At 46.5% G+C, this 21,452-nt stretch overlaps 1 pseudogene; it reads right to left on the reverse strand.

The window, feature by feature from the left end:
* Positions 1-21,452, reverse strand: part of LOC115140369 (kinesin-like protein KIF13B) — a 98,925-nt pseudogene continuing 77,473 nt past the window's right edge.

Consider the following 21,452-nt stretch of genomic DNA (forward strand, 5'->3'; position numbering starts at 1 on the left):
CAAAAAAAGTACAAAAAAATAAAAAGTTCTAGCAGCAGACCCCCTGCAGTAGTCCGCAGATCCTACTTTGAGAACCCCTGCCATGTGTCAAACTCATTCCAAAGAGTGCCGAGTGTGTGCAAGTTTTCGCCGCCTCCCTTGTACTGGATTGATGAATTAAAGCGAAGACACAGCTAAGCTAAGAAACAGCGGTAGGCTTGTCAAACGTTTGCCTGACAGTACTTAGCACCTCCGAACAGTGCGGCAGTCAATCTCTGGTTTGTGTTCACACAGCAAAGACCTTTGAAGTCGTCAGCCACTCAGCCTTGTTAACATACTCCAAACCAGAAGGTGGCAGTAGCGTCGTTTGGCAATGCCATTGCCTATGGTCTAGATTCCAAGCTATCTGTGCTAATGTTGCTATTTCGTAGAAAGTAGGGTCGGGAAGTATCCAGAGGTTCATACCGTTTCTGTACCATACCAGGGTATACAGTATTACCGAATGTGCACACAAGGGGGCGCCATAAAAAACACACTTTTTTTTTTTAAATGCTCAAAACAATTTAGGCAACAGGTATCTTGATCCACCCAGGAGGGGATTGAATGGTTCTGCTGTAAACAAGAAGAAGTGTGACCTTGACGTCTAGCAACTTAGCTGGCAAGTTAGCAAACCATTTGTATTGAAAATCATACCAACGCTATTTCGAAAATACCCCGATATAAGTTATATCACCCAAGCCTAGTAGAAAGCCTTTGTTGATACTAACCAGAAGGCCACAGCTAGATAACTACCTAGCAAGATGACAAAGAAACCATTTAAATAACTCTCCATAATCCCATACTGCCAGTCCCTAGCCAAATGTTTAGCTTGCTAGCATAACATAGCTAAAGCTAAGGACACTGCACTAACTCAGCAGCTAACACAGTTTCATGGAAACTAGCTAATCCATTATGATTGAATTATAATGTCAATACTAGCTACAGTGGTAAGCTTGTTTGGAGGAAGTATTTAGTGTTGTGTGTGCACTTAGCTAGCTACCTTCTCATAGCCTAACATTGCATATGAAGTGTGACTGGCTCATTCGTGGACGTATGGAGAAAATGCCCTATTTTTTTTATTGGCTCTCCCACTTGGGGGTTGGTGCTCTCTGATTGGTTCAAAGTCAAATTGTTGGCCACTGACGAGCATTGCGATTCCACAAATAGAATTGGTAGGTTCGTTGATATGATGGGTCGGCATGCAACAGGTACCTCTTTTGTTCTAGCAAGAGAAGGAACGGCCTCCCACTGTTATAAGTACCCATCGGCAGTCTATGGACAGTCAGATTCTCTGTGTGTTTCTTGCTTTAAGGTCACTGATTAGTAAGGAACTCCCTCACCTGGTTGTCTTAGTCTTAATAATAGAAAGGAAAAACAAACAAAAAAACTCCATGGAATGAGTTTGACACCCCTGCCCTAGATTAACCAAGATATAGGATCACCCTCCTCCCCCAAACCATTAGTGAGGAAAATGCTAAACTGACCCAAGATCAGTGACTCGGGGCAACTTCACAAAACTGGCTCCGGGATGAAGTTACCCCTAGGTACAGATCTAGAATCTGCATCCCCTCCCCCCAATACTAACCTTATCCATGAGTGGGGAAAAAGTCAAACTGACCCAAGATCAGTGACTAGGGGGTAACCTAATCGTACTCCTTGATGCAGCCAGCACCATGAACTGGGCCTCTCCTCCACCTGTCCATAGGTGACTGAACATTTAAAACGACAAAACGGTGCACCTCTTATGTCTTGATATGTTGCTGTGGTTTTCGGGTTGCACCTCTACTAGTTGGTTGTGGCGTTGCGTAGTGTCTAGTACCCACCAGGTTGGGGTCAATCTCGTTTCAATTCCAGCAAAAATCGGAAAGTAAACTGAAATTCGAATTTCAAATGTTCCTCAATGCATCTCTAGAGAAGTGTTCAGGGGAAATTTAAATTGCAACTCCAGTTTCCTTCTTGAATTGACTGAATTGAAATGAAATTGACCCCAACCTTGCTACACTCTCCTCTCAGCTGTTCCAGGATTTACGGTTGTCTCCTTTGCGACTGGCCCCAGTCCCATCTCCCTTGGCCAGGGCAGTGAGGGCAGCCAGGTTAGGGCTGGACCCTGATAGGTTAGCACTGCGACGCTTCTGCTGCTGTCGCCGCTTCTCCTTAGCCCCGCCCCCGACTCCTCCACGGCTCACCCTATCAGGACGCACCAACACCCCGTAACCAGGGTTACAGTGGAAGTAGTGCTTTCCACCCACAGACCCGTCGTTTTTCCCTGGATAGAGAAAGAGCCAGTGAGACATCAACGTTTTTTATGTTAATTTACTCTAAATATATCACACACATACAATACTTAGCTAGCCATCACAAGAACTACAGCAGAATCGTAAAGTTAAAAATAAATACAAATCAGAACACATCACATGGTAAACTTCTTCTACCTACCCGCAGGTAAGTCCAGCTCCACCCCAACCCAGGTTCCGTCTGCGAAATCCGTAGGTCCCACGTAGCGCACGGTGCCACTTTTATTCGTTCCTACAGTCACAAACTCCCCCTCCTTCAGCCAGTCAGGCACCTCTGTGGCTGTGTCAGTGACTCCTTCGTCTGAGTCAGAGAGGATATCAAGAGGAAGAGAGAGATCAGCACCAAGACCACTGTTCCTGGCCTGGCTCTCATCCTCATTTACGATAGGATGGAAGGACTTCAGATCAGACGTCTTTACTTTCTGAATCTTGAATGGGTTTGCTGCCGAGCTACTGGGAGGTTTGACAACTAGTGCTGGAAGAAGGGTTGGGACAGTGGTTAGGAGAGGGGCTTTGGGTGGGACAGGAGCAGGAGTTACGGCCGTGATTGGAGCTGAAGCCAGGGTTGGGGCTGGAGCTAGGGCTGGAGCTAGGGCTGGAGCTAGGGCTGGAGCTAGGGCTGGGGCTGGAGCTAGGGCTGGAGCTAGGGCTGGGGCTAGGGCTGGAGCTAGGGCTGGAGCTAGGGCTGGCTGGCTAGGTGCAAGCTCGACAACCAGAGACTTTACAGGGGTAAATGCAGGTTCAGGCTGGTCTGCCGGTGCTAGCTGGTCTGCCGGTGCTAGCTGGTCTGCCGGTGCTAGCTGGTCTAGAGGTGCTAGCTGGTCTAGAGGTGCTAGCTGGTCTAGAGGTGCTAGCTGGTCTAGAGGTGCTGACTCAGCTGTTGCCTCACGCTGTTTCCGAGGTGGCTTTGGCTCCACTGGTGGTTCTTCTAACTGGACTGGGTCTTTAATGTGGACTGGTGGTTCTGACTGGTCTAATACTACAGACAGTTTTTTTGTTGACTTGTCTGGTGAAGACTGTCTCAGTTGTTCTTGTACAGACTTGACTGGCTGGACTGGTGGTTCAGACTCATTAGATACTACAGACTGTTCTTGTGTAGACGGTGTCAGTGACTCTGGTTGGATTGATTCTTCACACGGTAGTAGTCTGTAGTATTCTTGTGTAAACTTGTGTGTCAGTGACTCTGGTGGAATCATATCTTCAGGTTCTCCTGAGGATTTATAGGGTTTTGATATGAGAAGAGGTTCTGCGGAGGTTCCATGTGGTTCCAATGGGAGAGAAGAGTCTGCTCGTAGTGTATCAATATCAGTCCTGTCTGCCTGGGGAGAACTAGTATCAGTCCTCGGTTTCTCTGAAGCCTCCAGGTCAGTAGCAGTGGCCCTCTCTTCCTCCTGGTCGGCCATGTTAGACTCCTGATGAAGACACCGACCGATGTCGGACTCGAACGACCTGTGCGTCACCTCAAAGCCATCTGGATTGAGATTGGCTGACAGACCGAGGTCCCCACAAATCAGGTAAGCCTCTGATAGGGTTGCCGTGGAGACGCTGGTGGACATGTAGCCACTGGATGCCTCGCTGACCGGACTGGGGAAGGGGTCTTCTATCTCAGGGATGAGTGGAGGGACGATAGCCGGTGGGAGGGGCATGGTTTTCCCAGCCTCTGATTGGCACTTTGGGTGGATGATTACCCCAATGGGAACCTGTGGAATTAACCAAACAGACAAGTAATGAATGGTGACGAACATATTACCATATTATTCTCAATACTTACTAGGGACAGACGATCAAGTACGGTAACTTACCAAGTGACGACTAAGTTTTGTATCCAAGTCCTCTTCAACACTTGCGGACTGCACTACAATGCGAGGTAGGCTCTGAGGGAGAGGCTAAAGATGAGAACATATGTTACAAGTTTAATCAGAGATGTTTCACAGAGTATATGACAGTTCAATCAATCATAGATGTCATTACAGAAAACAGGCTCAAGTTCTCTTCCAGCCGCTGATCTAGGGACAGTATATAGATTCCAGCCGCTGATCTAGGGACAGTATACAGATTCCAGCCGCTGATCTAGGGACAGTATACAGATTCCAGCCGCTGATCTAGGGACAGTATACAGATTCCAGCCACTGATCTAGGGACAGTATACAGATTCCAGCCACTGATCTAGGGACAGTATACAGATTCCAGCCACTGATCTAGGGACAGTATACAGATTCCAGCCACTGATCTAGGGACAGTATACAGATTCCAGCCGCTGATCTAGGGACAGTATACAGATTCCAGCCTCTGATATAGGGACAGTATACAGATTCCAGCCGCTGATCTAGGCATCCTGTTCCTTTGTTCTGTGGAGAAAAACTGAGGACAGGGAAGACTGAACATCTACCTCCCAGAATAATAATTTGTCCTTTTCAATTAATTATATTTTGCAAATATGTTCAGCAGTAGTGTAAATACTTGCTGGCAGATAGGGGTCTGGTCTATGAACTGACCAGAGATCAGTAGTGTTATTAGTTTACTACTTTACCTGCTGTGGAACATGGGTCAGGTCTCTCTTCTCCTCCCTGGTTGGGAACAGGGACTTTAGCAGTTTAGGGACAGGAGGAACCAGAGCCTTGACTGGGGAGAAATAAGAGGTAGCAGTAGCATACCGTGAGAGACCTGGAGAGGGTAAGCAGAGGAAAGAGGGAGGGAGGAATAGAAAGAAGAGAAGGAGGAGGAGGGTACGAGAAGGAGGAGGAGGGTACGAGAAGGGAGGACGAGGAGGAAGGAGGTACGGGAAGGGATGAGAAGGAAGAGGACGAAGAGGAAGAAGAGGGTACGAGAAGGGAGGACGAGGAGGAAGGATGTACGGGGAGGGATGAGGAGGACGAGGAGGAAGAGGAAGAAGAGGGTACGAGAAGGGAGGACGAGGAGGAAGGATGTACGGGGAGGGATGAGGAGGACGAGGAAGAAGAGGAAGAAGTGGAATAAGAGGAGGAAAATATAAAGGAGAAAAGAAAGATGAAGAAATAAGAGGAAAAGAAAGAAACAGAAGACAGATCTGATAGATTGAAACCATAGAAACAGAAGACAGATCTGATAGATTGAAACCATAGAAACAGAAGACAGATCTGATAGATTGAAACCATAGAAACAGAAGACAGATCTGATAGATTGAAACCACAGAAACAGAAGACAGATCTGATAGATTGAAACCACAGAAACAGAAGACAGATCTGATAGATTGAAACCATAGAAACAGAAGACAGATCTGATAGATTGAAACCATAGAAACAGAAGACAGATCTGATAGATTGAAACCATAGAAACAGAAGACAGATCTGATAGATTGAAACCATAGAAACAGAAGACAGATCTGATAGATTGAAACCATAGAAACAGAAGACAGATCTGATAGATTGAAACCATAGAAACAGAAGACAGATCTGATAGATTGAAACCACAGAAACAGAAGACAGATCTGATAGATTGAAACCACAGAAACAGAAGACAGATCTGATAGATTGAAACCACAGAAACAGAAGACAGATCTGATAGATTGAAACCATAGAAACAGAAGACAGATCTGATAGATTGAAACCATAGAAACAGAAGACAGATCTGATAGATTGAAACCACAGAAACAGAAGACAGATCTGATAGATTGAAACCACAGAAACAGAAGACAGATCTGATAGATTGAAACCACAGAAACAGAAGACAGATCTGATAGATTGAAACCACAGAAACAGAAGACAGATCTGATAGATTGAAACCACAGAAACAGAAGACAGATCTGATAGATTGAAACCACAGAAACAGAAGACAGATCTGATAGATTGAAACCACAGAAACAGAAGACAGATCTGATAGATTGAAACCATAGAAACAGAAGACAGATCTGATAGATGAACCAACAGATGAAACCACAGAAACAGAAGACAGATCTGATAGATTAACCAACAGAATGAAACCACAGAAACAGAGGACAGATCTGATAGATTAACCCAACAGATGAAACCACAGAAACAGAAGACAGATCTGATAGATGAACCAACAGATGAGCAGCACTAGTAACAGTTCTAAATGAAGAAAAGGTTAGCGGTAGCGATCATTAGCCCTGACGTAACAGAGGCATTGTTGGTTGTTCTCACTCGTCTCAGGGTGGATGTTCTGGGCCAGAGGCGGAGCGGAGCTAGGCAGGGGGCGTCTGGAGTTGGACGGTGGAGAGAACACTGACAGGTCCTGGTTACTCTCTGACCAGCCCTGAGGAGACGAGAAGCAGACATTATCTACATATATTCTTAGATATTTTTTACTGTATTGTTGTAATTGTTCAAACTGTTTATCTTATGTTGTCAATTCTGCTTCATAGTCAAATGAAACTATAGGTGAAACTAGGGGCTGAAAATATGGGCTGTGTGCATGGGGACGTCTATATGCATTTCAAACTGAAAATATAGCTGCGAGCAGCATTGAACAGTTGTTCACAGAATGACAAAAAGGACACAAGATCAGTTGGATAACAAAACAAGTACTATAATGTAGGAACTATTTCACATTGTTCGTTTGCATAATATAAACCTAACATTAATTTGCATGAGACAAAGTCCACTTGACCAAGAGTTAATGCTCTGGTATCCTATAACGCCACCAACTGGTCTGGGGTCAATGAGCTCTATAGCGCCACCAACTGATCTGGGGTCAATGAGCTCTATAGCGCCACCAACTGGTCTGGGGTCAATGACCTCTATAGCACCACCAACTGATCTGGGGTCAATGAGCTCTACAGCGCCACCAACTGGTCTGTGGTTAATTATCTCTACAGCGCCACCAACTGGTCTGGGGTCAATGATCTCTATAGCGCCACCAACTGGTCTGGGGTCAATGATCTCTACAGCGCCACCAACTGGTCTGGGGTCAATGATCTCTACAGCGCCACCAACTGGTCTGGGGTCAATGATCTCTACAGCGCCACCAACTGGTCTGGGGTCAATGATCTCTACAGCGCCACCAACTGATCTGGGGTCAATGAGCTCTATAGAGCCACCAACTGGTCTGGGGTCAATGACCTCTATAGCGCCACCAACTGATCTGGGGTCAATGATCTCTATAGCGCTACCAACTGATCTGGGGTCAATGATCTCTATAGCGCCACCAACTGATCTGGGGTCAATGAACTCTATAGCGCCACCAACTGGTCTGGTGCAGTCATCTAAGGATGCAGTGACTTTATATTCACACAGCTGAATGCATCAGTGTTATTTTCTCAAACTCTTTAGGGACTATTTGATAAGCGGGGTGAAAGTCAATTGAATTTCTTCCCAATACGGGACCTCGTGTGCACACACATCCGAAAAATGTAGGGCGGCGGAACAGTCCTGTACTTTCTGCCGCCCTAGGCGAGATGAAATTGCCCCCCCCTATCCCCACTAGAATAGAATACAGCAGGGGTCGACAATAGTTTTGGCAGAACAGAACAGCAGCCCAATTCAGCTTGTATAATAGGCCCGAATCAGTGCCATTATTTTAGACCAAAGTTATTCATGGCCACCAGTTTCTGTGTGTCAAGTTAGAAAAAATAAGTTACCAATCTATCCTCGAGTTATTTGACCATGTCAACAAAAATGATTAAACTAGAGAATAACTATAGCTTTGCTGTGAACCCCTAATGAGAGGTGACTGTATAGTTCCCTTAAGGATAAGCACCTTTAGTAAATCTGCATTCTCTGTGAGAGTTTCCCATGTCTGGAATACACTGCCATCAGACACACAACTCTACCACATATCACACTTTCACAAAATGCATGAAGACATGGCTAAAGGTCAATCAGATTTGTGATCATGGTCCCTAGCTGTGTGTTGCCGCTTTCCATGTTGTCTGTAGCTTGTGAGGTGTGGAAACACTTTGTTGCTTTTATGAAATTTGTCTTGCTGCTTTTTGTTCTATGTTGCTCTGTCTGTATGCTACGTCTTGCTTGTCCTATGTTGCTCTGTGTGTATGCTACTTCTTGCTTGTCCTATGTTGCTCTGTGTGTGCTCACTGCTCAATGATTGTCTATATTGTAATTGTTTTTAATAACCTGCCCAGGGACTGCGGTTGAAAATTAGCCGGCTGGGTAAAACCGGCACTTTTACTGAAACGTTGATTAATGTGCACTGTCCCTGTAAAAAATAAATATTCAAACTCAATAAAAACACATTTATCAAGGTAAGTCATTGAGAACAATAAGGAAGTCTCACCTTGTTGTCATCTAGCCTGTGATTGGAGGACAGATCCTGTCTGCTAAGGTGGTTGAAACCAGAGTGAGATCAGTATGGAACATGTTACAAGGACAGGCTGTCGTAGGTGTTACTGGTTAACTAACTAACTAACTAACTAAAGACAAAAAATTATAAAATAAGTTAATATTTTCTAGAAATAGGCATGGAATAATTGATGAGAATAGCTTATGCAGGTGCTTCTACACCTGCATCGCTTGCTGTTTTGGGGTTTTAGGCTGGGTTTCTGTACAGCACTTTGTGACATCATCTGCATTGTTTGCTGTTTGGGGTTTTAGGCTGGGTTTCTGTACAGCACTTTGTGACATCATCTGCATTGTTTGCTGTTTGGGGTTTTAGGCTGGGTTTCTGTAAAGCACTTTGTGACATCATCTGCGTTGTTTGCTGTTTTGGGGGTTTTAGGCTGGGTTTCTACACCTGCATCGCTTGCTGTTTTGGGGGTTTTAGGCTGGGTTTCTACACCTGCATCGCTTGCTGTTTTGGGGGTTTTAAGCTGGGTTTCTACACCTGCATCGCTTGCTGTTTTGGGGTTTTAGGCTTCCAGTTGAAGCTCGCATCCGCTACAAGACCATGGTGCTTGCCTACGGAGCTGTGAGGGGAACGGCACCTCAGTACCTCCAGGCTCTGATCAGGCCCTACACCCAAACAAGGGCACTGCGTTCATCCACCTCTGACCTGCTCGCCTCCCTACCACTGAGGAAGTACAGTTCCCGCGCAGCCCAGTCAAAACTGTTCGCTGCTCTGGCCCCCCAATGGTGGAACAAACTCCCTCACAACGCCAGGACAGCGGAGTCAATCACCACCTTCCGGAGACACCTGAAACCTCACCTCTTTCAGGAATACCTAGGATAGGATAAAGTAATCCTTCTCACCTCCCCCCCCTTAAAAGATTTAGATGCACTATTGTAAAGTGGCTGTTCCACTGGATGTCTTAAGGTGAACGCACCAATTTGTAAGTCGCTCTGGATAAGAGCGTCTGCTAAATGACTTAAATGTAATGTAAATGTAAATGTTTCTGTACAGCACTTTGTGACATCATCTACATTGTTTGCTGTTTGGGGTTTTAGGCTGGGTTTCTGTACAGCACTTTGTGACATCATCTACATTGTTTGCTGTTTGGGGTTTTAGGCTGGGTTTCTGTACAGCACTTTGTGACATCATCTGCATTGTTTGCTGTTTGGGGTTTTAGGCTGGGTTTCTGTAAAGCACTTTGTGACATCATCTGCATCGCTTGCTGTTTGGGGTTTTAGGCTGGGTTTCTACACCTGCATCGCTTGCTGTTTTGGGGTTTTAGGCTGGGTTTCTGTAAAGCACTTTGAGACATCATCTGATGTAAAAAAGGGCTTTATAAAATACATTTGATTTGAACGCCTCAGTTGACCAATCAGTTACAGGCAGGATGTTATGGGTTGGAGTAATCAGTGAACGATAGGGAGACCATGTGATGTAGATTCTTACCCGGTTCACGTTAGGAGAGCTGAGAGCACGACTTGGAGACTTGGCCTTGACAGACAACTTCTCCTTTACTGCTACTTCCTGCACAGACAGACACACACAGACCCAGACACACAAAGACACAAAGACACAGACAGACAAAGACACAGACAGACAGACAAAGACACACAAAGACAAAGACAGACACAGACACACAAAGACAGACAAAGACACAGACACACAAAGACACACAGACACACAAAGACACAGACAGACACAGACACACGGTTTATGTTACGTAATAGTTGAGTATATGTACTATTGTGTGTGTGCGTGTTGTCTGTGTGTGTGCATGTTGTCTGTGTGTGTGCATGTTGTCTGTGTGTGTGTGTGCATGTTGTCTGTGTGTGTGCATGTTGTCTGTGTGTGTGCATGTGGACCTGTCGTAGTCGGTCCAGGGTGAGTATATTCTCTACAGCCAGGACACTGCGGAGGTACTTCTCTATGGCAGCCTCACTGTCCCCTGACTGGACATCCTGAACATCAACACTGGCTGCTAGTCTGGCCAGCATCTCTCTGTCCTCTGGACCCTGGACATGCTGGAGGAGGAGGAGGAGACTTAGATCAGCGTTGGCCTTTTGGAAGAGAGATCCGCAAGCTATGGTCCTTCATGTGTCAGGGACCTGCAAACCACAGTCTTTCTTCCTGAGAGGACCACTTCCAGTAAAACTAGCACTTAAGAAATCACTGGTCAGCTCACTGGCAGAGAGACTGGTCAGCTCACTGGCAGAGAGACTGGTCAGCTCACTGGCAGAGAGACTGGTCAGCTCACTGGCAGAGAGACTGGTCAGCTCACTGGCAGAGAGACTGGTCAGCTCACTGGCAGAGAGACTGGTCAGCTCACTAGCAGAGGGACTGGTCAGCTAACTAGCAAAGGGACTGGTCAGCTAACTAGCAGAGAGACTGGTCAGCTAACTAGCAGAGAGACTGGTCAGCTAACTAGCAGAGAGACTGGTCAGCTAACTAGCAGAGAGACTGGTCAGCTCACTAGCAGAGAGACTGGTCAGCTCACTAGCAGAGGGACTGGTCAGCTCACTGGCAGAGAGACTGGTCAGCTCACTAGCAGAGGGACTGGTCAGCTAACTAGCAAAGGGACTGGTCAGCTAACTAGCAGAGAGACTGGTCAGCTCACTAGCAGAGAGACTGGTCAGCTCACTAGCAGAGGGACTGGTCAGCTCACTAGCAGAGGGACTGGTCAGCTCACTAGCAGAGGGACTGGTCAGCTCACTAGCAGAGGGACTGGTCAGCTCACTAGCAGAGGGACTGGTCAGCTCACTAGCAGAGGGACTGGTCAGCTCACAAGCAGAGGGACTGGTCAGCTCACAAGCAGAGGGACTGGTCAGCTCACTGCCATAGATATTGCATACAGAGATTGGCAAACTGAGATAGAATAGCTTATGCGTGTCATGTTGGCACCGATAGTTCCTCGCTCACCCCAGGGATGTTGGAGACGATCTCGAAGGTGACTCCACAACCAGGGATGGTGCTGCGATGAGACATCCTCTTCAACAGACTCTGACTCCAACCCTGATATATTACCATGATATTAAAACCCAACTATAGCCAATGTCGTTACATCATACAAAACCATTGCTATAGGCTGGATACTAATAATTATACCCAGAAATGAATAAAGAATATTTTTAAATGAATGCTAAAAAACATGTACAGCTGTATTTTACAGGAGGAGCAACTTACTGAGCAGGTTTCTGACCTGTAGTCCGGTGTGTGTGTGTGTGTGTGTGTGTCTCTCCCTTCCTACCTGTCGTCCAGCTAGGTTGACACAGATTCGTTTTCGGAGGACCAGGTGCATGTTAGCAGGGTGAGAGAGCTGAACTACGACCCTGACGATCAGGTACACCCTGAGGTCAGCTGACGCACTGCGACTCAGCTGGGGACAGTTATGTACCGTAGAGTCCCACGACGCCTCTGCACCAACCTGGGAGGTGAGATAAGGTGTATAAAAGTGTGTACTTGGTGTAAGGGAAATTGTAATGTTTGAGCTATTCTTATAACTAACTTCTATATTCTATTTATGTGCTGTTCTATAAACCAATTTCTATGTTCTTGCAAGTGGCTGACTTGCAAGTGGCTGACTGACAATTCACACGTATCAGTAGCTGGCAGGACGACCAGATGTTGTTTTGAGAACGAACAACCTTGTTTTGAGAACAAAAGAAAGATATCTCAGTTTCAAGATCTCAGCTTAGAAGGAAGAAAGAGGTCTCGGTCCCTCACATGCTATGAGCCAGTCTTTGTCCCTCACGTGCTATGAACCAGTCTCTGTCCCTCACGTGCTATGAACCAGTCTCGGTCCCTCACGTGCTATGAACCAGTCTCGGTCCCTCACGTGCTATGAACCAGTCTCGGTCCCTCACGTGCTATGAACCAGTCTCGGTCCCTCACGTGCTATGAACCAGTCTCGGTCCCTCACGTGCTATGAACCAGTCTCGGTCCCTCACGTGCTATGAACCAGTCTCGGTCCCTCACGTGCTATGAACCAGTCTCGGTCCCTCACGTGCTATGAACCAGTCTCGGTCCCTCACGTGCTATGAACCAGTCTCGGTCCCTCACGTGCTATGAACCAGTCTCGGTCCATCACGTGCTATGAACCAGTCTCGGTCCCTCACGTGGTATGAACCAGCCTCGGTCCCTCACGTGGTATGAACCAGTCTCGGTCCCTCACGTGGTATGAACCAGTCTCGGTCCCTCACGTGGTATGAACCAGTCTCGGTCCCTCACGTGGTATGAACCAGTCTCTGTCCATCACGTCATGAACCAGTCTCGGTCCCTCACGTGGTATGAACCAGTCTCGGTCCCTCACGTGCTATGAACCAGTCTCGGTCCCTCACGTGGTATGAACCAGTCTCTGTCCATCACGTCATGAACCAGTCTCGGTCCCTCACGTGGTATGAACCAGTCTCGGTCCCTCACGTGGTATGAACCAGTCTCGGTCCCTCACGTGGTATGAACCAGTCTCGGTCCCTCACGTGGTATGAACCAGTCTCGGTCCCTCACGTGGTATGAACCAGTCTCGGTCCCTCACGTGGTATGAACCAGTCTCGGTCCCTCACGTGGTATGAACCAGTCTCGGTCCCTCACGTGGTATGAACCAGTCTCGGTCCCTCACGTGGTATGAACCAGTCTCGGTCCCTCACGTGGTATGAACCAGTCTCGGTCCCTCACGTGGTATGAACCAGTCTCGGTCCCTCACGTGGTATGAACCAGTCTCGGTCCCTCACGTGGTATGAACCAGTCTCGGTCCCTCACGTGGTATGAACCAGTCTCGGTCCCTCACGTGGTATGAACCAGTCTCGGTCCCTCACGTGGTATGAACCAGTCTCGGTCCCTCACGTGGTATGAACCAGTCTCGGTCCCTCACGTGGTATGAACCAGTCTCGGTCCCTCACGTGGTATGAACCAGTCTCGGTCCCTCACGTGGTATGAACCAGTCTCGGTCCCTCACGTGGTATGAACCAGTCTCGGTCCCTCACGTGGTATGAACCAGTCTCGGTCCCTCACGTGGTATGAACCAGTCTCGGTCCCTCACGTGGTATGAACCAGTCATGGTCCCTCACGTGGTATGAACCAGTCATGGTCCCTCACGTCCCTATGAACCAGTCATGGTCCCTCACGTGGTATGAACCAGTCATGGTCCCTCACGTGGTATGAACCAGTCATGGTCCCTCACGTGGTATGAACCAGTCATGGTCCCTCACGTGGTATGAACCAGTCATGGTCCCTCACGTGGTATGAACCAGTCATGGTCCCTCACGTGGTATGAACCAGTCATGGTCCCTCACGTGGTATGAACCAGTCATGGTCCCTCACGTGGTATGAACCAGTCATGGTCCCTCACGTGGTATGAACCAGTCATGGTCCCTCACGTGGTATGAACCAGTCATGGTCCCTCACGTGGTATGAACCAGTCATGGTCCCTCACGTGGTATGAACCAGTCATGGTCCCTCACGTGGTATGAACCAGTCATGGTCCCTCACGTCATGAACCAGTCTTGGTCCCTCACGTGGTATGAACCAGTCTCGGTCCCTCACGTGGTATGAACCAGTCTTGGTCCGTCACGTCTTCCTTTCCTGTGGCGGTCCTCGTGAGAGACAGTTTCATCATAGCGTTTGATGGTTTTGCGACTGCACTTCAAGAAACTTCTTGACATTTTCTGGATTGCCTGACCTTCATGTCTTAAAGTCATGATGGACTGTCGTTTCTCTTTGCTTATTTGAACTGTTCTTTCCATAATATGGACTTTACCAGGACTTTACCAGGTAGCCCTATCTTCTGTATACTCCCCCTACCTTGTCACAACACAACTGATTGGCTCAAACGCATTAAGGAAAGAAATTCCACAAATGAACTTTTAACAAGGCACACTTGTTAATTGAAATGCATTCCAGGTGACTACCTCATGAAGCTGGTTGAGAAAATGCCAAAAGTGTGCAAAGCTGTCATCAAGGCAAAGGGTGGCAATTTGAAGAAACTCAAATATAAAATATATATTTTGAGTTGTTTTTTTGGTTACTACATGATTCCATATGTGTTATTTAGTAGTTTTGATGTCTTTGCTATTATTCTACAATGTAGAAAACAGTACAAATATAGAAAAACCTTTGAATGAGTAGGTGTTCTAAAACTTTTGACCGTTAGATATATAAGACAACTGGTGGGACAGCCCCGGGAGAGTTTTCTGACAGACGTTTACTATGGTGCATTGAGTTGGTTGGAACCTCTCCAGTACACTGACAAATAAACAATGACTCATTTAAGATGGACTTCGAGTGTCCTTGTGTGTAAGAATTTCCACAACATTGGTTTGCTGGAGTAGGACTCCAGGGATAGAAAAGTGTATACTTGGTTTGCTGGAGTAGGACTCCAGGGATAGAAAAGTGTATACTTGGTTTGCTGGAGTAGGGCTCAAGGGATAGAAAAGTGTATACTTGGTTTGCTGGAGTAGGGCTCCAGGGATAGAAAAGTGTATACTTGGTTTGCTGGAGTAGGGCTCCAGGGATAGAAAAGTGTATACTTGGTTTGCTGGAGTAGGGCTCCAGGGATAGAAAAGTGTATACTTGGTTTGCTGGAGTAGGGCTCCAGGGATAGAAAAGTGTATACTTGGTTTGCTGGAGTAGGGCTCAAGGGATAGAAAAGTGTATACTTGGTTTGCTGGAGTAGGGCTCCAGGGATAGAAAAGTGTATTCTTGGTTTGCTGGAGTAGGGCTCCAGGGATAGAAAAGTGTATACTTGGTTTGCTGGAGTAGGGCTCCAGGGATAGAAAAGTATATACTTGGTTTGCTGGAGTAGGGCTCCAGGGATAGAAAAGTGTATACTTGGTTTGCTGGAGTAGGGCTCCAGGGATAGAAGTGTATACTTGGTTTGCTGGAGTAGGGCTCCAGGGATAGAAAAGTGTATACTTGGTTTGCTGGAGTAGGGCTCCAGGGATAGAAAAGTGTATTCTTGGTTTGCTGGAGTAGGGCTCCAGGGATAGAAAAGTGTACACTTGGTTTGCTAGAACAAGCATTAAAAAGCAATGGTTCTCAAAATATTGTCCTGTGACCATCACAATAAACCTAACAAGTCCAAACCAGTGTTTTAATTCAACCTTTCTTTAACCAGGTTAGTCTCGCTGAGAGACCTGGACCAAGACAGCAGCCTCAACAGGTCAGTTCCAGACAGACAGTCACATGACGTCCACCAGACAGACAGTCACATGACGTCCACCAGACAGACAGTCACATGACGTCCACCAGTCAGACAGTCACATGACGTCCACCAGACAGACAGTCACATGACGTCCACCAGACAGACAGTCACATGACGGCCACCAGACAGACAGTCACATGACGGCCACCAGACAGACAGTCACATGACGGCCACCAGACAGTCATGCTGTACATCAATATAAAAGTAACATATCAGTTAAGAACATGCACAACACGAAAGTCTGAAAAAACAGAGCGCAATATATGTCAAAAGACACTCCAGTATTAAGATCAGGGTGGGGGATTGCCAGGGACCTCGAGATACAATATTACCAAGATAATTAGGCGCAGTTCTCACGATTCTATATGTCTTCAGATTTGATACTGCGATTTTGTTTGCAATTTGATGTTAAACATATTGTTCACCCTGTCTGTTGCAGAAGGACAAGGAAAAGCATGAGAAAACCTGTTTCCATCAGTCGAGGAAATAAAAATGTAAACCTCAGTCTTCTTTTTAAATAAGCTATAAGATAAAAAAAATACCTGAATTTTGACCCAGGTACAGCCGACTAGTGCAAAGTAACGCTACCTACAGTACCAAAGAAAAATATGAAATAGATATACACTACCGTTCAAAAGTTTGGGGTCACTTAGAAATGTCCTTATTTTTGAAAGCAACTTCATTAAATAGTACCCGCAAAACACCAGTCTCAACGTCAACAGTGAAGAGACGACTCTGGGATGCTGGCCTTCTAGGCAGAGTTCCTCTGTCCAGTGTTTGTGTTCTTTTGCCCATCTTCATCTATTATTTTTATTGGCCATACTGAGATATGGATTTTTCTTTGCAACTCTGTCTAGAAGACCAGCATCCTGGAGTCACCTCTTCACTGTTGACGTTGAGACTGGTGTTTTCTGGGTACTATTTAATGAAGCTGCCAGTCTGTTTCTCAAACTAGACACCAATGTACTTGTACTCTTGCTCAGTTGTGCACCGGGGCCTCCCCGGGGCCTCCCCTTCTGTGAAGGGAGTAGTACACAGTGTTGGCAATTTCTCACATGGAAAAAAATGCATTTCTCAGAACAAGAATAGAATGACGAATTTCAGAAGAAAGTTATTTGTTTCTGGCCATTTTGAGCCTGTAATCGAACCCACAAATGCTGATGCTCCAGATACTCAACTAGTCTAAAGGCCAGTTTTATTGCTTCTTTAATCAGAACAACAGTTTTCAGCTGTGCTAACATAATTGCAAAAGGGTTTTCTAATGCTCAATTAGCCTTTTAAAATGATAAACTTGGATTAGCTAACACAACGTGCCATTGGAACACAGGAGTGATGGTTGCTGAAAATGAGCCTCTGTACGCCTATGTAGATATTCAATTTAAAAAATATATATATATGTTTTTTTTTTTTTTAATCTGCCGTTTCCAGCTGAAATAGTCATTTATAACATTAACAATGTCTACACTGTATTTCTGATCAATTTGATTCTATTTTAAATGGACAAAACAATAGATTTTCTTTTAAAAACAAAGACATTTCTAAGTGACCCAAAAGTTTTGAACAGTAGTGTATATTATTATTTAAAAAATGTATACTTGGGAGTCAAATATCCATGTAATATCATCCACAAACTATATTGCAATATGTATCTGTATGCTTTTGTCTCCCATCACTATTCAAAATGCTTCAAGTGAGACATTATCCTTCCTTCCATAAGGCAACACGACTAGTGCCATCGGGCGACAACTAGAACCAACTACATACCAACAACCTGTTAATCTATTTGTCCTTTAAACTCCTCCAGGGACACCAGGTCCTGTAGTTTTAGCTTGGAGGGAATTCCACGGCCAGAACTCCTCCAGGGATACCAGGTCCTGTAGTTTTAGCTTGGCTTGGAGGGAATTCCAAGGCCATAACTCCTCCAGGGTCACCAGGTCCTGTAGTTTTAGCTTGGCGTGGAGGGAATTCCAAGGCCAGAACTCCTCCAGGGACACCAGGTCCTGTAGTTTTAGCTTGGAGGGAATTCCAAGGCCAGAACTCCTCCAGGGATACCAGGTCCTGTAGTTTTAACTTGGCTTGTAGGGAATTCCAAGGCCAGAACTCCTCCAGGGTCACCAGGTCCTGTAGTTTTAGCTTGGCGTGGAGGGAATTCCAAGGCCAGAACTCCTCCAGGGTCACCAGGTCCTGTAGTTTTAGCTTGGCTTGGAGGGAATTCCAAGGCCATAACTCCTCCAGGGACACCAGGTCCTGTAGTTTTAGCTTGGAGGGAATTCCAAGGCCAGAACTCCTCCAGGGACACCAGGTCCTGTAGTTTTAGCTTGGCTTGGAGGGAATTCCAAGGCCAGAACTCCTCCAGGGACACCAGGTCCTATAGTTTTAGCTTGGCTTGGAGGGAATTCCAAGGCCATCACTCCTCCAGGGTCACCAGGTCCTGTAGTTTTAGCTTGGCTTGGAGGGAATTTCAAGGCCAGAACTCCTCCAGGGTCACCAGGTCCTGTAGTTTTAGCTTGGCTTGGAGGGAATTCCAAGGCCAGAACTCCTCCAGGGTCACCAGGTCCTGTAGTTTTAGCTTGGCTTGGAGGGAATTCCAAGGCCATAACTCCTCCAGGGTCACCAGGTCCTGTAGTTTTAGCTTGGAGGGAATTCCAAGGCCAGAACTCCTCCAGGAACACCAGGTCCTGTAGTTTTAGCTTGGCGTGGAGGGAATTCCAAGGCCATAACTCCTCCAGGGACACCAGGTCCTGTAGTTTTAGCTTGGCGTGGAGGGAATTCCAAGGCCAGAACTCCTCCAGGGACACCAGGTCCTGTAGTTTTAGCTTGGCTTGGAGGGAATTCCAAGGCCAGAACTCCTCCAGGGACACCAGGTCCTGTAGTTTTAGCTTGGCTTGGAGGGAATTCCAAGGCCAGAACTCCTCCAGGGACACCAGGTCCTGTAGTTTTAGCTTGGAGGGAATTCCAAGGCCAGAACTCCTCCAGGGTCACCAGGTCCTGTAGTTTTAGCTTGGAGGGAATTCCAAGGCCAGAACTCCTCCAGGAACACCAGGTCCTGTAGTTTTAGCTTGGCTTGGAGGGAATTCCAAGGCCAGAACTCCTCCAGGAACACCAGGTCCTGTAGTTTTAGCTTGGCTTGGAGGGAATTCCAAGGCCAGAACTCCTCCAGGAACACCAGGTCCTGTAGTTTTAGCTTGGCTTGGAGGGAATTTCAAGGCCAGTGGGCAGAGTAGTGGAACCCCCCCCCCCCTCCCTCATAGTCTGTTCTAATGCTCATGACTGTTAGCAGAAAACAAGACTGGGATCTGAGCTTGTATATGTTTTTAGACGAGAGGATTGATAAAAAGGTGTTCAAGTGTGAGGTTGGGAGTGACAAAGCCCACAATGCTGTGTTTGTGTGATTGTCTCTCTATGGTCCTCACCTCTCCTCCATCGTAGTGCTTGACGATGTGCAAGTCAAAAAACGCATCCTCATCCTCCTGGTTAAGCATGGCATCTAGACCCCCAGCCAGTGGAGCAGATAGGTTATCCTGGAAATCATCAGCTGGAGGGCGAGAAGAGAGAGAGGGGGTGAGATAGAGGAACAATGGAACATACCACTGATGAAGGTGAAGATAGGGGAGGACAGACGGAACATACCACTGATGATGGTGAAGATAGGGGAGGACAGACGGAACATACCACTGATGAAGGTGAAGATAGGGGAGGACAGACGGAACATACCATTGATGATGGTGAAGATGGGGGAGGACAGACGAAACATACCATTGATGATGGTGAAGATAGGGGAGGACAGACGGAACATACCACTGATGAAGGTGAAGATAGGGGAGGACAGACGGAACATACCACTGATGATGGTGAAGATGGGGGAGGACAGACGAAACATACCATTGATGATGGTGAAGATGGGGGAGGACAGACGAAACATACCATTGATGATGGTGAAGATGGGGGAGGACAGACGAAACATACCATTGATGATGGTGAAGATAGGGGAGGACAGACTGAACATACCACTGATGATGGTGAAGATAGGGGAGGACAGAAGGAACAACGGAACATACCACTGAAGATGGTGAAGATAGGGGAGGACAGAAGGAACAACGGAACATACCACTGATGATGGTGAAGATAGGGGAGGACAGAAGACACAACGGAACATACCACTCGTGATGGTGAAGATAGGGGAGGACAGAAGGAACATACCACTGAGGTCCAGGAAGAGAACAGGAATGTGTGCCTCCATCCCAGGAACAGGATCTCTGTGGGGAAATAGGCAAATCAGAACACTGAGCGCACACAGTTCCAACACGCACGCTAGTGATGCGGAGGTTCACTCACAACCCGCAGTCCCTGTGGTAGCCAAGTGGTTACAGCATTGGGCCAGTAACCGAAAGGTTGCTGGATCGAATCCCTAAGCTGACAAGGTAAAAATCTGTTGTTCTGCCCCTGAGCAAGGCAGTTAACCCACTGTTCCCCGGGCGCATCCCCTGGATGGCAATTAAGGCCCCCCTCTGACTTCAGTTGTACAACTGACTAGGTATCCCCCCTCTCCTTTATCTGCGGTGTGGGCAGGTTGAGGGTCATGAAATATTGTGGCGGGCGGGTTAAATAAAGACAAGTCACATCTATAGGCTACTTTGAGAGGCGACAGGTAGCCTAGAGTGTTGGGCCAGTAGCAGAAAGGTTGCTGGATCGAATCCCCCGAGCTGACAAGGTAAAAATATATTGTTCTGCTCCTGAACAAGGCAGGCACTGTTCCCTGGTAGGCCGTCAATGTAAATAAGAATTTGTTCTTAACGGACTCGCCTAGTTAAACAAAGGTTAAATAAAAGGTTAATTTCAAAAGAAATTGAGGTTCTTTCGTTATTCTTATCTGGACGTAAGTCTCAGATTCCAGGCCTAATGGTACAGCACCAAATACACACCAGCTGACAAAGTAAGGGAACATTGTCCTTTTTGTCTCAGTGGATCAACATCAGTTTAATTGAATAAGAGAAAAGCGGGAGAGTTGAACATCAATAGAAGGAGGGGTCATAACAGTAGTCTAACGTTTGGAAAGCTGTTGTGTGTGTGTGTGATGATTGTGAGGCGCTATACAAATTCAACAGTCAGGGACGTGGGACTTGAAATATGGTACGGTCAAGGGATCTGTACTGCTCATATGGGTTAAATGGAATAGTGACTGAAATCTGGACACCGACTGTAAGTCTACAACCTCTCACATAGGTTAATATTAACTCCTGCAGAATTAAGCATGACTTGCATTAAAATGATGCACCAAAATGTACATTTGACTCAGGAACCGGAATGGATAAATTTGACTTCTTCCTTTCGGCATCTTGAGAGAATGAATGTGTGGTTAGGGACCATCTGTAAAGGTGTTATCTCCTTTTATGGCTGCTGTCCCTGTACAGGGATCAACATCAGGGGAAATTTCAGAGTGACAACTAATAGTACTCGATAAAACTCACACTTTCATTAAAACACACATGCAGGGTACTCAATTAAAGCTACACTCGTTGTGAATCTAGCCAACATGTCAGATTTTTAAAATGCTTTTCGGCGAAAGCATGAGAAGCTATTATCTGATAGCATGCAACCCCCCGAAATACCTGAAGGGGACGTAAACAAAATAATTAGCGTAGCCGGCGCTACACAAAATGCAGAAATAA

The sequence above is a fragment of the Oncorhynchus nerka genome, linkage group LG13 (assembly GCF_034236695.1).
Source record: "Oncorhynchus nerka isolate Pitt River linkage group LG13, Oner_Uvic_2.0, whole genome shotgun sequence".
Lineage (NCBI taxonomy): Eukaryota > Metazoa > Chordata > Actinopteri > Salmoniformes > Salmonidae > Oncorhynchus > Oncorhynchus nerka.